This window comes from Cyprinodon tularosa, unplaced genomic scaffold (assembly GCF_016077235.1).
Source record: "Cyprinodon tularosa strain WSP-4 unplaced genomic scaffold, ASM1607723v1 ctg505, whole genome shotgun sequence".
Lineage (NCBI taxonomy): Eukaryota > Metazoa > Chordata > Actinopteri > Cyprinodontiformes > Cyprinodontidae > Cyprinodon > Cyprinodon tularosa.
The window spans coordinates 452,738-465,000 of record NW_024039236.1 but is presented as its reverse complement, the minus strand read 5'-3'; the positions used below and the strand labels follow the sequence as shown (position 1 = coordinate 465,000).

The following is a 12,263-nucleotide window of genomic DNA, read 5'->3' as shown; positions in this document are numbered from 1 at the left end:
CTGGTTGAACTGTAAAGTGACCTGAGATGACGTGTGTTGTGAAATGGCGCTATAGAAATAAACTGAACTGGATTGACTCAGTGCACATCTCATCTAAATATTCATGATCATACCATAAAAGGAAGAAAATCTGTCGTTTCATTCTAGGGCTTTTAACCAGGCTGCATTAGGGCTCATAGAACAGGAAATATGCCATTTTCAGCCCAAAGATGTTACACACCCTATTCAGAGACCTTAAGGATCAGCACCCCATAGAATCATTGTATCACCCCTTTAAACCAGTACAATCAACAAACAATGATCTTAATGCTAAAACTATAAAGTCGATAAAAAAAGTAGAACAAGGTCAGCATCAGAAATATAGAAAATCAAACGTGGAAAACAGCAAAGAAAAGCAGGAGGAAAGGGTAAAAGAACATCACAGAGAAAAAGAAGGCAGCTAGCTGCATATCGATGTGAACATCCATACGCATGAGGTGACTTTGCTGTTACCATCTGCCTCTGTGGGAGGTGAATGTCAAACTCAAATATTCTGCCATTTTACATTAGAGGCCCAAAGAGAAAAGGCGTCTCAGTCTTTTAAGCAGTCGGATCCATTTCCCTAACGATTCGCTAAACTAAAAGGTTCATTGACTTCAGGAGTCGCTCTATTAGCCGTTGACCCACACCAAGTTTAAAGGCTTCTCTCTGACCACATAACAACCATATAAAGTGTGGAGTAGCTTAGCACTCATTGGGTAGCTTTAATCTGCTTTGTTTCTAACTATAGAGAAGCATAAGACAATACTGTAGCTTCATTATGAACACTTTTAATATTATTAGCGTCTTTACCAAATAAAAAAACGTATCTAGCAGCTGTTTTTGGAGATCATGAAAAATAAACATGTGATCTTCCTGAATTATTTCCTCCTTTTAATGTTTTCACTGTTTTAATAAGCAATATTTTTGGGCATCAATGAAATCAAGTGACATTGAAATGAGACATGTCCACAATTCAGGTTTTATGACAAATAAAACATGTATAAAAAACAGCAGATTGCTAAGATGTGTTTTTGTTGAATCATTCCTATTTCATAAATATCAAGTGGTCCAAAAGGAGATCAGAATGAAAATCAAGCTACAGTTTGTTCAAGAAAGCTTTCAGAAAAAAACTGAAATATCCATGAGATTAAAAAAGTTTGATAACAGCAACTTTATTAAAAGGGTTCATATGCTGCAAATTTACACATATAATCTTTCAAATTATATTTAAATTGATGTCTAAAAATGTCTGTTCTAAAAGTGAAGGCTAAATTTCAGCACAGATGCGTAGGAAGAGGATGTAGCCCAAAGCGTTACCACAGATTCAAAGACAGCGTCGCTCTATCGTTCTTCGACTTGTTGATGTACCGTTTGGGTTAAGATCATATCCACAGAAACAATACATTAATTAATTCTTGACATGGAGCAACACAGTGTGTGGGAACCTTTCTTTGGATCTGTAATTATCCTTAGTTTAAAAAAAATACACTAGAGATCATTCTGACCTCTTTATAATTATAGATTATGCACAGAAATGTCTTATGTTTAAACGCATCCATGTAGATGTACCCGTAGCAACATTAGCCGTTAGCCATGGTTTGTTTACCAATGCTCCCTTCCAGAGCATGTGAGTGGAGAGTGGAGCGGAGCGGAGCATGGAACGTGGAGCGGAGCGTGGAGCGGAGCGCGGATCGTGGAGTGGAGCGGAGCGTGGAACATGGAGCGGAGCACGGAACGCGGAGCGTGAAGCATGGAGCGGAGCATGAAGCGTGGAACATTGAGCGTGGAATGTGGAACGTGGAGCATGGAGCGTGGAACGTTGAGCGTGGAATGTGGAATGTGGAACGTGGAACGTGGAGCGTGGAGCGTGGAGCATGGAGCGTGGAGCATGGAGCGGAGCGTGAAGCGTGAAGCATGGAGCGGAGCGCAGCGTGTAGCGAAAGGTGGAGCGGAATAAATATAGTGGAGCGCAGAGGGTTTTCAATTTAAAGGCCAGAGCGAGGATTTTGCTCCAGCTCGCTCCGATGCGCTCACAATGTCAATTAAAAATGTTCGATTATATCATTTGTAAAATAATATTCATTTGATTTAAGTCTAGTAATATAAATGAATAATTAAACAAGAAAGGCGGGGCAACATGAATGCAGCGAGGTGTTAGCTGCTGCAATCATTTAACAGCCCATTTAAATAAGACAATCCCCATGAATCGGTCACATCAGTAAATCAAACGCTGTGTGTCCCAGGGCCCTGGCAGAATTACAGGAAGAAAAAAATGTCAGAAAATACCTTCTCCTGAAAATCTGAGCGAGCTTGGCGCGATTTCACCAGAAAAAATGAAGGTGAGCGCTGAGCGGATTCGGAGCAGAGCGTCCTGGAGCAACATTGAACAACGGAGCGAATGAGCAAACATCCTCCTGAGAGGAGAGCGGGAACTGCGTGGTGCTCCGTTCATACGCTCTGGTTGTGGCTGTGGGGATCAAACCGGGTACTGGCAACTTTCTCAGAGCACAGCGCACTGCTCTGACCGCTAGTCCAGGGGTAACCAATAAAACATCAGCTGGGTCCAAATAAAGAACCAGTAAATGTCCGGAGACATTTTGAATTATAATCTGTTACTTTAAACAGAATTTAACAGACATAAAATCAGGTTTTATGCATCCATGAGCTGTTTAAATAAAAAAAAAATTAACATTTTTACATTTTAAAATCTAAAGAGCTTTTTGAAATAGAGAACAACAATCGTTCAGTTTGGTATATAGACTGTTTCTTGACTCACATAAAACACCTGAACTGATCGTTTGTTGTTTTCTTTCTTTTTTCTGTCTTAATGAGAGCAGTGGGCTTTAGGCTGCCCTGCAAGGCTTTAAACCTGGGTTTAAATGGAGACTAAGCCATTCTCAAGCACATATCAAGGAGCTCATTTTGAGCCTGGATCCAGATTTATTGTTGATTCTGTTCATGGTGGAGAATCCTGCTTCACAGCAGCAGGTTGAGCCAAACATCCTCTAAATGTGCAGGGTCATCTTTGAGCACCATTTCACTTTTCTTTCACCAGTTCACCGCAGTTCTTCCAGCAGTCCACACTTTCTCTGCTCTCTTTTTCTCATCGTCTTCTCCTTCTTTCTCATCACCCGGCTTGCCACAGGTTTGCCTGCTGTGTCTAAAAGTAGCAGCAGCAGCAACCCAGACTGACAGCAGCTCATTGGATCACGTGCAGCCTGGAGCTCCGGAGGGCTTTACCGTATTAACAGGAGAAGTTGCACAACTAAAGTTAGACACTGTTGTTGGACACCATGCAGTAATTTATAAATCCAGTTCAATCCAGTTTATTTCTATAGCGCCAATTCACAACACATGTCATCTCAGGTCAATTTGCAGTTCACCAGATCATTCAGTCAAACTGATTCAAAGTTTTCTATCTAAGGAAAACCAGCTGATTGCATCGATTCATTGACTCTTCAGCAATCCCTCACACTAAGCATGCTCGTAGCAACAGTGTAGACGAAAAACTCCCTTTGAACAGGAAGAAACCTCCAGCAGAACCAGGCTCAGTGTGAGCTGCTATCTGCTGAGGCCCACTGGGGTTCAAGGAGACAGAAGCAGACATAGAAGAAGAAGCATAGATACAAAAGGCAACTGTCAACCAGCTCCACAGGTGGCCCCGTCCAGGAAACACACAGCCAGGCAGACGAGCTCTGAGCCAGCTCCCATGTCAGAGGATGAGGAGATGAGGAGTCACAGTCAGAGAAACAGGACCACACTGAAAAACAAGCTCCAACATCTATAAACAAAGGTGTTGATGGAAGCAGCACAGCTGATATTTCTCTCCAGGATGGAGTCACAGCCAAACAGGAACAGATGAGGCACGGCAAAAATTTTAAATCAGGTTGGGTCCGGATTAGCCAGCAGAGTCCGGATCCGGACCGCGGTCTGCTAATCCGTGACCTCTGTACTAGGCCTAAACTCCTTTTGAATAAATTGTTTTGCTTTGAGAGCACAAATTTCAGTTTACAGGAAGTTTATTTACTTTACATATTTGCCTCATCTCTTACTGAATTAGGGATTCCAGTTTCAGCAATATGCACAACTAAGCTCTGCTAAATGCAGAATCCTAACACTAGAACAGTTTTTATCTCATACTAAATCAGCATTTTTATACTTATTTATTATTACGGTATATGTCAAAAAAAAAAAAAAAACCAAGCCGCCAATCTCATAACAGCAAGAGTAAAACCATGACTGGTACACAGTGAAAGTCCTCCATCGACGTATTATTTGTGTATCAGGAAGTCTGTGGATGTGTAGCTTATCTAGTAAACACGTTTAAGCCTCTCTTATCCTATTTCTTACTTGTTTTGGCTTGTTTATGTTGGCCCAGATGTCACTGGATGCTTTAGACATTGTTTCAACATATTTTCAACTGAAGAACACAAATGCTCACTGGGTTTACTGCCAATGTTTAATGCATTTCTAATGGCAACAGAAAAGCGGAGGCACTCATACTCTGGGTTCATGTCAGCTCAATTAGCAGCTACAGCTTTAGGATGCTGGGTAATCATCAAATGTCACTCATTCCCTTTGCCAACCTTTCAGTTACCCGAGCCAGATGTAATGATTTGATAAACCGTATAAGCTGAATAATATCAGTAAAGAAGCTTGCTTTCTAAGTCATAATAGATCAGCTAGTTTGTGACCCCGGACAGAACGTGTGCTTTATCCTTCAGCTGGAGAAAGAGGGTCTTGAGTCTTCCGTGTCTGAAGTAGCCCAGCACATCGTGTGTGTCCCGCGTGTAGAAACAACCATTATTACAGTCCGACAACAGGACACTGTTATTACAGTTTACACCCAGCCAGGCCACAAGCACACAGTCCCAAAGCCAACACAAATGTGCACAAGAGAGAGAGAGAGAGAAAGCAATCCCATGTGTTGTGGATTAAAATGCTTTTGTGCGTTCTAGGACTGCAATGAGTTCCCATGTGGGGGTGAAATCCCTGCGCTGTTGGCCTTTCACTCGCATTATTGGAAGCTTTCACTGCATGAACAGCAAGCAAACACACAATCTCATAAAAACAGAGGGAAGGAAAGGGATGAGATCATAATAATGATAAATATACCTGGTGGCAGAGGTATGTTTATGTACTGAATACAAGAGGAATGATGACTAGCACATCATGGAGGGCTGATTCTCATACACTGAGCATTACAGACCAAAGATGGAGGTAAAACTATTTTATTCTATAATGATTACCTGTGGGGTAGAGGTGGCCTAGTGGTTATGGCATTGCGCTGGCAATCCAGAGGTTCTGAGTTCCAGCCACACTCCTACACAGGGCCGCCCACTTATGGACCCCAAGAATGATAAGATGCAAAACCCCATCATGCACCGCAAAATATTTTAACATAAATTTGTCAAAGAGGAACATTGTTGTTTGGTTTGAAGAAAGCATGTTAGTTTTATTATCATTTAGTTTGTTGCAAGGATTTTACAGATTGAAGAAATAGAAAATGACACCATATGCCAACCGTCACAAGGATGTGCATGACAAAGGAGGGCTATATATAATGCATGCATCATTTAGGTAGCTAATATTGAATTACTTCTTGAGCTCCTTGAGTTATTTACTATCACAGGTAGGAGCTTCGGCCGGAGAGGAAGTGCTGGGGCCGGTATGATTTACGCTAAAATTAGGACCAGCCCGCCTGCTATCACATTACCAGTCCGAGTCTGCCTTTAACACCGCGCTGCTCCCTGGATGCCGCACAACGGCAGCCCACTGCTCCCCAAGCGGATGGGTTAAATGCAGAGAGGGAATTTCATTGCTCTGTACTTATGACAGTGGAATGACAAGAAAAGTTGAATTATATTCTAAAACCCAGGACCATCTAAAGATGTATTGCTTGCTATAATGAACTAAAGTCATACCTCCATTAGCTGTGTTTACACTGGATAGAGGAGCAGCAGTCTAGCTGTGTACATTTCTCTACAAGATCACCATTCTCAGTTTAAAGCACCGCTGGGTCTCATATCTCTGGTGGCCTAAAGAATGAGCCTCATTATCATCTTAGCAAACAGAAGAACAAAATGCCAAGGCTTGCTACCTTTTTGCAACAGCAGTTAATGGCAGCCAGTTTACATTAGAGAAAAAAATAAAAATAATATATATATATATATATATAGTTTTTTTAATAATATGTATATATATAGTTTTTTTTTTAAATACATTTAGAGTGAGCAATCATGTTATCAAATCTCTGTTGCTTCTACTATTTTACTATAGGGGTTATTTAAATTTGAGATTGAAAAAAAATATACATATAAGTTCTGCCTTGGTCTGTGCCTCTCTATTTGTGATACATACAGAGGGATAAACACCACACATTTTTAAATAATGATTTTCTCCATGGGTTAGGGTTAAGTTCAAATAGACGCCTGAGTGAAGTCGGGCTTGTTTCCAAGTAGCAGCTAAGTGGGTGTGGATGTTCAGTCCTGACTTGCTGATCTTCTCGTTCTCTGCTGACACAGGACCCATCGGATCTATTCCTCACCCTGTTTTTCTCTCACTCTACCACTTTTCCTTTGTCAGAGCAATCTGTGATAGTCTATCCATCCCAGTTACACATCAGATAATCCAACTTCCTTTAAAATATAGAAACAAAAAATGAAATAAAAACACCAGCTGGTTAGAAAATGTACTTTCTTATAGTTATAGAAAAGCATGTGTTGTCATTCCTATGTGCCTTTGGTGTGTTTGTCTGTGGGAGGCCGTGGTGGGTTGGTGGGTGTGTTTGCAGAGAGCAGGGTCTGGATTGTTCCCGTCTGCTTGTTTACTCAGACGCAGTCGTGCTTTGTTTTGTTTTTTTCAGATGTGATGCTTGTGCCTGCTTCTCCAGTAACTCCTCTCTTTTTATGTGTTTATGAATAACAGAGAAGGAGAGAAAAAGACAGAAAGGAGTAAAGATGTGTTGTTTTTTTTTCTAGAGGGGAGCTGTCATGTCCCTTTCTACAGGGTCGTCCAAGTCTGGTCTTCCCAGGTCAACTCTGACCAGTTAGCTGTGATGCACAAACATCCACCGCAAAACAACAGAAGAAATGAAGGAAATAGTTTGCTTTTAATCAAGAAAGCAGCTCTCTGGGGACCTCATTCCAATTACTAGCTTTTGTTTTAGCTATTAAATGGGATTTAGGACAAATTCCATGTGGTGAATATTTCTTATGTGGGAGGAAAGTGATAGAGTATTTCCACATTTTTACATAAAAAAATAAAATAATAAGGGTTTTTTCTATTCAGCCTCATTTATACTAATAATATAACTATACCCATAACTTTCAAGTTATAAAGGTACCTAAGAAGGGGAGCAAATGTGAAACCCAGAGTTTTCTTCCTGCAAACCAGTAGTCCAAACAATTGCATATTATCAGATCAAACCCAGGTATTGCTCCTTTTAGTGAAGGATTTTCTGTCTGAGGAAGCACAGCTGATTGGATCGAGTCATTGAATACGAAGCAATCCATCATACATGTGTTTCCAAAGCCGGATAGGGAAGTTTTTCTTAGATGATCGGAAGATAAACGGACCTAAATAAAGGCAATGGAAGAGACTGGGACAGATGTTAACTTTCCAGCAGGAAAATAACAGCAAGCAGTCAGAGATGGTAGAATGGAATAGGTCTAAAAGCATGCTCTAACTTCTAGCCCTAGGAATATTTTCATGATTATGATGTTCTAGTTGACCCTCCGTGCTTGATAGAATATTGATTTTTTATTTTTTTTTGGATGAGATTCCAGGTGAAAATAAAATAATTTTAAGGACCTGATACTCAAAAGTTCACGTTTATTAAAACTTATAGCAATTTATTTGCACATGCAAAGCTCATATCCACCTGCAGATTTAGCATGCAGTATGTGTTAACGTTTTTTTCCCCCTCATGATTATGCACATCAGAAATGTCACAACCAAATCACTCAACTTGTTGGGTGGAGGATAAATAAATGAAGATACTTACCTCGAATGAAAATAACCCTGAAACAGATTGAGGGTGCAGTTTGTACTTCCATATTTAGAATGATCTAAAGTCAGGTGCAGACTTACTGAGAAAACTTTCTGAGGTCATTTTGATCCCAAAGGAGACAACAATGCAAATGGTAACTAATTCGGATTGTCAGAAACAACAGAATAATATCAGTGGAGAAAAAGCCAACTCTTGAAGATAAGGCACAAAAGAATTTTTCTTTGATTAGCTGTGTTGTTTTTCGTTATTGTATGTAGACCCAACATCTGGTTTTACCTGCTCCTGAATATGGCCTAAAGAAGCCTTTAAAAAAATCATTAATGGGAACCTATGAAGAGTAGTGTGGGTGACAGCCATTGTATCATGGTGAAACAGCATTATTTGTATCTCCCATATGGTCTAGCGGCTAGGATTCCTGGTTTTCACCCAGATGGCCTGGGTTCAACTCCCGGTATGGGAATGACTATTTTCTCTAGTGTTCACCAACATTCCTTGTCGGCTGGTTAGAAATATACTTTCTCATTATTCCGTAAAAGTTTAAAAACAATCCACTGGACTTGCTTTCCAATGTTTGGCCACCTGGGCGACAGTGGCGTTGGATGTGGGAGTTTGCCCTGTAATCGAAGGGTTGACGGTTCAAGCCCCGACTCTGACTTTCATTGTTGTTGTGTCCTTGGGCAAGACACTTCACCTGCATTGTCTACTGATGGTGGTCAGAGGGCCCGGTGGCGCCAGTGTAAGGCAGCCTCGCTTCTGTCAGTGAGCCCCAGGGCAGCTGTGGCTACAATGTAGCTTGCCACCATCAGTGTGTGAGTGTGTGAATGGGTGAATGAATGTAGTGTAAAGCGCTTTGGTCAGGTCTCCTAACCTGAATAAAGGCGCTATATAAGTACATGCCATTTACCATTTACCTCTCCAGGAAGCTTTCACAATTCAAATGTCTGGATCTGCAGTGAGTTTGAGTCTTTATAGAGACAAGGCCTTGTATTGGTTGGAAACATGCAAATGAGTGGATTGTTTGGTTCCATTGTTAGCCTGTAATATCTGAAACCTGTCTATGATTCTGGAGGTCGGTCGTAATAAGAATAAGGAAGTATTCTTATTAGATGTCATAGAAAAAGCATGTGTTGTCATTCCTATGTGATGAATTAGCTTATCAGAAGCAGCTTAATCCCTATAGGTTTGGGGAGTGGTGGACTAGTGGTAGAACCTAGAGGTTCTGAGTTCACCCTCAGACTGACCCATTTGATCCAGTGTCCTGTTTGTGAATAAGCTGCCAGGGTGAGACACATGGAGAAATAATAATCATCTAACACACCTTCCAATCCAACTGATCAGGGGATGTTGACCTTGCTCTGACTCTTATCATGGCCGGATTAACTTACACAGGACAGATGGCAGCGTGATGCTCCTCCCTCCCTCACAACCCCCCCTGACACCGACGTTCAGCCTGATGCAGTATGGTGGCAGCGCCGGTGAGTGTGTGAGCTGCCGTCGTCTCCGAGCTCTACTGGAGGCTTAAACACACAAACCAGCACTAAAACGCAGCTGAATTGGGCCACTGTCAGCAGATGATGACTCTGATGTAAGAAAAGCACTCTAGCCAGGCTGCTCTCTGCTCGCCTTTCACCTAAAAACTCTCATGTTGCTGCTTTTACTTTTAAAGCCAGCCTTGGCTCTGCAAGCATTTATGGCCTTTTAATGGCTGTGACTTATTGTAAAGATGGACCGAACTTTTAAATTGTTCCTGATCTCAAATTAAATTGTAAACTTTTTGCTGTCAAGAAACAATTAAGCTTTAACACTTTTGAGGTTTCCTTTCAAATATGGGCTTTCACTTAGCTTACTTTAAGCATACTGTTTCAGTCATTCCTTTGGGAATTGATCAGAGCGAGGGCTTTTGTTTCCGGGAAAATAACTCATACCATTTAAACTACAAGGCTCTGCAAATGCTTTAAATTGATCGCATTGTTGTTCAGCTTTGGCTTCAATAAGAAAGGTTAAATGTTCTCCAGGTTCTCTGAAATTCTTTCCTAGTTTTCCTCTATAGCTACTGTCACACAGTTTTTTGCTTTTTTGATGTAAGTTGGCTTACATAAAAAGGCAGTCTTGCATGTGTCTAAACAAAAAATAATAGTTACAGTAGTCAGTGCACGAGGCTAGAAATAGATGGATGGGTACTAATGTAGAGTGCCGGGAACAGGATCAATAAAGACATTTAATGATTGAAAGTAGAAGGCGGGGACATTGAATTGGGCTCACTAGGTAAATAGAGCAAGGTGTCATCAGCATTGCAATAACAATCAATGTTACATTTTCAAAAAGTACTTTTCCCTCCAAAGGAAGTAGGTAGAGTAGTGAAAATCAGAGGTCCCAGTGCAGAGCCTTGGGGCACGCCTGTTGAGCCGGGATGAAAGAGAACTAAAGAACTGAAGTTAAATGAACTGAAGTAAACCAAGAGCTGACCAGGATAAATCTGACAAACAAGCAAAATCAAAGCACAACCAGAATCTCTTCCTCTCTGGGTCCATTCAGAACCAGGACGTCCTCTTATCTGAGTCCATTTGGAACCACAAACTCTTCCTGTCTGGGTCCATTCAGAACCAGGACGTCCTCTTATCTGGGTCCATTCAGAACCTGAACCTGTTCCTCTCTGGGTCCATTCAGAATCCGAACCTCTTCCTCTCTGGGTCCATTCAGAACCTGAATCTGTTCCTCTCTGGGTCCATTCAGAACCAGGACGTCCTCTTATCTGGGTCCATTCAGAACCTGGACCTGTTCCTCTCTGGGTCCATTCAGAATCCGAACCTCTTCCTCTCTGGGTCCATTCAGAACCTGAATCTGTTCCTCTCTTGGTCTGTTCAATACCAGAACCCCCTCCTGTCTTTATCCGTTCAGAACCAGAAAATCCTCCTCTCCTGGTCCGTTGAGAACCAGAACCTCCTCATCTCTGGGTCTGTTCCGAACCAGAACCACGAGAAATGTCTTGAAAAATATTGCAGACATCCTAAGTTCCAAAAATTCATTTCAGGTAGATGCTTATCGAACCCCACCAACACCACACACCCCCCCCCCCCCCCCCACCCCCCGCTGTAGACAACCGACCCGCACCATGCCCCATGCATACCACTTCTCAACAACTAACGGTCATTTCTTTCACAGGATCTACAGCTTTGAGTGGTACAGTAACTAGGTCACTGTCAGAGAGTAAACTGAAACTTATTAGCTTATTTTTCTGACTAAAATTGGACAACCAGTCTCCTGGAACGCTGGTTGAACAGAGCGTCGCTTTGAACAGATACGCTGCACAGGTTTCATAAGCAACCTCCTTCTCACACCCCGCTCTTGCTTGTTGTGTCTGTGCAATCCAAGTAGTTCTAATCTGCACATGGTGCACAAATTATTGTATTGCCTGTACACTCTCACTCACATAAAAAAAAACACCACCTGGCATAGTCTAAAATCCGGGATAAGTTATCCGACTCATCCGTGAACAACTATCTATATGAGGGAGACTTCCGGGACTTCAGGGAGACTTAGGATGTTGGGATATAATTATTGTGAATTAATGAGATTCTCCATGTCATAACAGACAAAGTTTATTTGGAGCCTAAAGCTGTTTTAACACAGAAGGTGTTAAGTTTTTTAAAACAAACTTCAGCTTGTTTTTGTTTTTTTAACCTTGGTCCAGATCCTTGTGTAGATGTGAGCACAGCGATTCCTGACAGATACATGGAAGCTGGTAACGTTGAGAAAACATGTCTCTGATTCCAGGACATCCTACCAACTCCAATCATTAGTTTGTCAAGTCCCTGAACTTATCTCTGAGGGGGGAGAGTCTGCCTGCAGGTTGGAGACAGATATGAGCTGTACTTTATTTACTGGTTCATCTACGTTCTGACATTTAGCTTTGGTCTTTAGACTAATCTGACATAAATTAAATCCAGGATACAAGTTCTATCTTTTTTTTTATCAGAACATGATTTCCAGGAACATTTGCTAACCGTGTCCTTCTTTTCTGAGAGTTTTCCCAAACCAGGATCTAATGCAGTGACTAAGAGTGGCAAAGACTGTCTTTGCTTTCAGAATAATAGCCATGACTTTCAGCAAGCAAAAAAGGAAATAAATATCTGGGTTCTATTACAGGATCTGTTACTAAAAGGAAAAATCCCAGTGTTTTTGCCAAATGCTTGTGATTTTTATACAAATAAGGTCATAGAAGGTGTCCCCA

At 41.4% G+C, this 12,263-nt stretch overlaps 1 protein-coding gene and 1 non-coding gene across 5 annotated transcripts in view; one reads left to right on the top strand and one right to left on the bottom strand.

Moving 5' to 3' along the window:
* The window catches only part of LOC119795242 (attractin-like protein 1), a 437,403-nt gene that overhangs the window by 412,462 nt on the left and 12,678 nt on the right, over positions 1-12,263 (bottom strand). The window lies entirely within an intron of this gene.
* trnae-uuc lies at positions 8,421-8,492 on the top strand. Its single transcript has one exon. It is a non-coding gene; the product is annotated as a tRNA-Glu (tRNA).